The sequence below is a fragment of the Chrysochloris asiatica genome, unplaced genomic scaffold (genome assembly GCF_000296735.1).
Source record: "Chrysochloris asiatica unplaced genomic scaffold, ChrAsi1.0 scaffold00456, whole genome shotgun sequence".
Lineage (NCBI taxonomy): Eukaryota > Metazoa > Chordata > Mammalia > Afrosoricida > Chrysochloridae > Chrysochloris > Chrysochloris asiatica.
The window spans coordinates 1,115,968-1,120,407 of NW_006408974.1; the positions used below are offsets into that span (position 1 = coordinate 1,115,968).

Genomic DNA, 4,440 nt, shown 5'->3' on the forward strand with positions numbered 1-4,440 from the left:
AAATACGGATCTCTTCCAATCAGTCAGCCAGATAGTTGTCTTCCAAATTTCTTGGCAGAGATGGATGAGTGCCTCCTGTGCCACCTCACTTTTTTGAAAGATTTCAATTTTTATTCCATCAATTCCTGGTGCCTTGTTCTTTGTCACTTCCTTCAATGCACATTGGACTTCCTCCTTCAGTATCATTGGCTCTTGATCGTATGCTACCTCTTGAAATGGTTGCACATTAGCTATTTCCTTTTGGTAATGTGGCTCTTTGTATTCCTTCCATCTTCTCTTGATGCTTTTCTGCATCATTCAACAATTTGCTCAGAGAATATTTCAATAAGGAAAGTTGAGGCTTGAATTTTTTCTTTAGTTCTCCTAGCTTAAGAAATGTTGAGCGTGTTCTTCCTTTTTGGTTTTCTGATACCAGATCTTTGCACAGTTTTTTGTAATATTTGGCTTTATCTTCTCGAGCTGATCTTTGAAATTTTCTGTTCAGTTCTTGGACCTCCTCATTTCTTCCATTTGATTTAGCATCTCTACACTGGAGAGCAAAAAAATGAGGGGTTGATAAAGGGACGAAGTGACTAGCTTTCAAAGTTTCAAGAGGGAATTTAATTTAAGAGTGTGTGTTTAAAGAAAGTGTATCCACTGAATAGCTGTCATCCTGTCTAGATGGGTTTGATTTAAAGAGATGAAGATAAGATTCCTGTGGTTCAATAGTGAGTAGTTGTTATCATGACTAATTACAACTGTCACAATTGTAAAGGCTGAAGTTTTGTAACAAAAATGAGGGAGTAGTTAGTCTTACAGTCCAGAAACATAGGACCCTAGGACATTCAAGGGAGAAGAGCACAAGTGAAATGTAGGACCTTCTCCAGAGAAACAGTGACACCAGAGATGGAGGCAGAGATGGGGACATGGAGAAAGGGAGCAGCTGAGAACTCTAGATTCATGGGAAGAGAGGGACTAAGAGATGTTGGCCATGAGGCAGACTTGCAGAATGTGCCCTTTGGTGGTGTAAATTATTATATATGCTTGAATGTTTGTTTGTTTGTTTGTTTGTTTGTCTTTAAAGGGAGCTAAAGTAAATTTATTTATGGTGTTGGAGGAGAATATTGAAAGTGCCATGGGCTGCTAAAAGAACCAATAGATCCGTTTTGGAAGAAGTGCAGCCAGAGTGCTCCTTAAAGGCCAAGATGGCAAAATATCATCTCTCATATTTCAGACATATTGTCAGGAGGGAGCCGTCACTGGAGAAGGATATTATGTTAGTAAGGTGGAGGGTCAAAGAAAAAGAGGAAGACCCCCATCGAGATGGATTGGCCATCGATGGACTCAAGAGTGACAACAGTAGTGAGGTTGGCCCAGGATGGGGCAGTGTTTTTTTTCTGCTGTGCATAAGGTTGCTATAAGTTGAAACTGACTCGATGGCACCTGACAACAGCAACTACAAAGTGAATAGGAAGAAATACTGTTAACTGATGGTACCTGGAGGGGAATGTAATCATTGTGATGAAACAAGTTGTATGATTTGTTGATTGTAAAACTGATGATCTGCCCTATAAAGTTTCACACAATTCTCAATAAAAACTTTAAGGGGAAAAAAAACCCATAATAATAATAAATTATTATGTGTTTTATAAAGTTAAAAAATGTACAGGAAGAATGTTCCAAGAAGTCAGGATGATGAAACTTTGTCTCTTATACTTCAGACACGTTTTTAGGAGGGACTAAATCCCTAAAGAAGGGTCTCACACTTGTTAAAGTGGAAGGTCAGGGAAATATAGGGAGGTGCTCAACTACATGAATTCGAACAGTGGCAGCATGTGTAACAGTTTTGAGGATCTTGGAGAACTTAGCATGCCTCAGTCAGTTATGAATAGTTCACTATGAGTTGGAACCAACTTGATGGCTCCTAAAAACAACATTTGTTTACATCTCTCCTTTTCATAGTATACTCACTTATTTCCTGGGAGTGCATCTTCAAATAATTTATTTATAGTGAGTGTCTTTGTCAAGGATTTCAACTTACTTCCATCCATATTCAGCACTTAAGGAAGCAGTGTCAAGAAATCTAAAGACATTTTTATTATGCAAATATGCCACAAAATACTTTGTGGTGTGGCCCTGCATGATAATGTACTGAACCACAGGGCCACTTTGATCTGCAAGATTGGTGGTTCAAACCCACCAGCTGTTTCAAAGAAATCCTGTAGTCAGAAGGAACCCTCAGCAATATGAACAAGGTGTTAAAGCACAAAGATATCACTTTGAGGACATAGGTGTATCTGATCCAAACCCTAGTATTTTCAATCACCTCATATGTATAGGAAAGCTGGACAATGAATACAGAAGACTGGAGAATGTTGATGCTTTGAATTTTGATGTTGGTAAAAATATTGAAAGCATCATGGACTTCGAGAAGAGCAAATAAACATGTCTTGGAAGAAGTAGAGTTAGAATGCTCCTTAGAAGCTAGACTGTCTCTTGTACTTTGGACTTGTTATCAGGATGGACCAGTCCTATCATGTTCAGTAAACTGGAGTTCAGTGAGAAAGAGGGAAACCTTTAAAGAGACTGATTGATACATTGACTACAAAAATGAGCTAAAAATTAACAATTGTGAGGATGACCCAGTACCAGGCAGTGTTTAGTTCTGTTGCACACAGAGTCACTATGATTCAGAGTTGACAGGACAGCACCTACCATCTGCATCCATATAAAACATGTTATATAGAAAAGATATATTAAATAATTCATTGTGTTGCAGTTGCTAACCACAAGGGTCCCCTCTCTATGCACTTAGAGAAGAAAGTTCCTGTGAGGACTTTATCTTGTTCCTGTGGTCCTAACAAGTTTTTTGGGGGGCTGCTCTCGCCTTTCTCAAGAGCCTCCCATAATTAACCTCAAACTCCAGGACCCAGAACCCACAGATTTTCCTCAAGAAATTCTTGTAAGGACTGTGATGACATATTTCTGTCTACAGGCAACACCAAGGAAAACAATCACCGAGGTGATTCTGTACAAAGAAGAGCAAGATGCTGGGGCATTTTGTGAAGGAGCTTTGCCAACCATTCTGAAAAAGTCAGACCTAGCATTCATCTGTTATCCCGTAAGGAACAAGATAGAGATATGCCAGTGAGTGGTGCCCATGCATACCCTTCAGTAAGATACAACCCTTATGTTATTCCAAACTACTGTCAGAGACACCACTCTCATAAAGGAGAATAAGCCCATGGTAACATGGAGAGAGGGAGAAAACTTATAGAGGGAGAAACGGAAGGGAACAGACAGGATGGCACCATCAAAGGTCTGAATCTCTCCGAAAATGAGGTGAAGTCTGAAAGTGAATTGGACAAGGTGAAAGAACTGGAGCCAGAAGAGATGTGTACAGATACTCTCTGTGTACCACCTTCCCAGATGAGCCTACCACATAATCACTCTCCTGGAATTGATCCCCAAGTTATTATGCTTGGATGATCAGCAGTTATCCCCACCCATTATCTGTGTCATTGAAGACCACAAGATCTTACCAGTCTGTCAGGGAAGCATCTTTGGATCTGAGACCCTGAAGAACTTAATCATGAAATTCCTAAAGCAGTATTACTGGTTCTATGATTATGGTGATCGACAGGGTCTCCTGGATGCTTACCACAATGAGGCCTACTTCTCACTCACCTTTCTCTTTAAACCTGAGGACCCAGCTTCAAGCAACTTGGCTGAGTATGTCAAGGAAAACAGAAATATGAAGAAATGCAAGGACCCCATTCTGAGGGTTCAGTTGCTGAAACATACAAAACATGACATTATTGACTTCCTCAGTATGTTGCCCAAAACCCAGCATGTCCTCAGCTCCATCATGGTGGATGTGTGCAACCAAATGGAAAAATGCTCTGCTTTTCTGTCAATGGGTTGTTCAATGAAGTGGAAGAAATGTGTCAACCTCATATTGGGATCTTCATGGAGAGCTTCATTTTGACTTCTGGCATCAATTGGAAATCTTTGCATCATGAATGACCAACTGTTTGTGAGGGGTTCCAACACAACAGAGACCCAGAGTGCCTTTTCCACCCTAGTACCCATAGCCCCCTCTACCACTGTGCCCACCATCTCTCAGGAGCAGCAGGAAATGGCACAGCAATTCTTCACCCATCTTTCATGAAACTCAAGTTGTCTCAGAACTTATGATCAAGGTCCCAGAATATGCCATCATGAAGCAAACCACAACCCCACAACCAAAACTCCAAGGAGCCAAGGTTCTGGTCCTCTTCACCATCTATCTTTTCTCTGGCCATTGTTCTGTGTATTTCTTTCCTCCAGATTTTCCAGTTTGTTGGTTTTAAATAAATAAATAAAGAGTGTCATTGCAAAAACAAACAAACAAACAAACAAACATATTATAGTCGGTAGAACTACAATTCATAGGGTTTTCAAGAGTGACCTTGGATAAAA

General features: G+C 40.2%; 1 pseudogene; it reads left to right on the plus strand.

The window, feature by feature from the left end:
• The first annotated feature begins 3,231 nt into the window (after positions 1 to 3,231).
• Positions 3,232 to 4,005, plus strand: LOC102826115 (annotated as a pseudogene).
• The last annotated feature ends 435 nt before the right edge of the window (positions 4,006 to 4,440 follow it).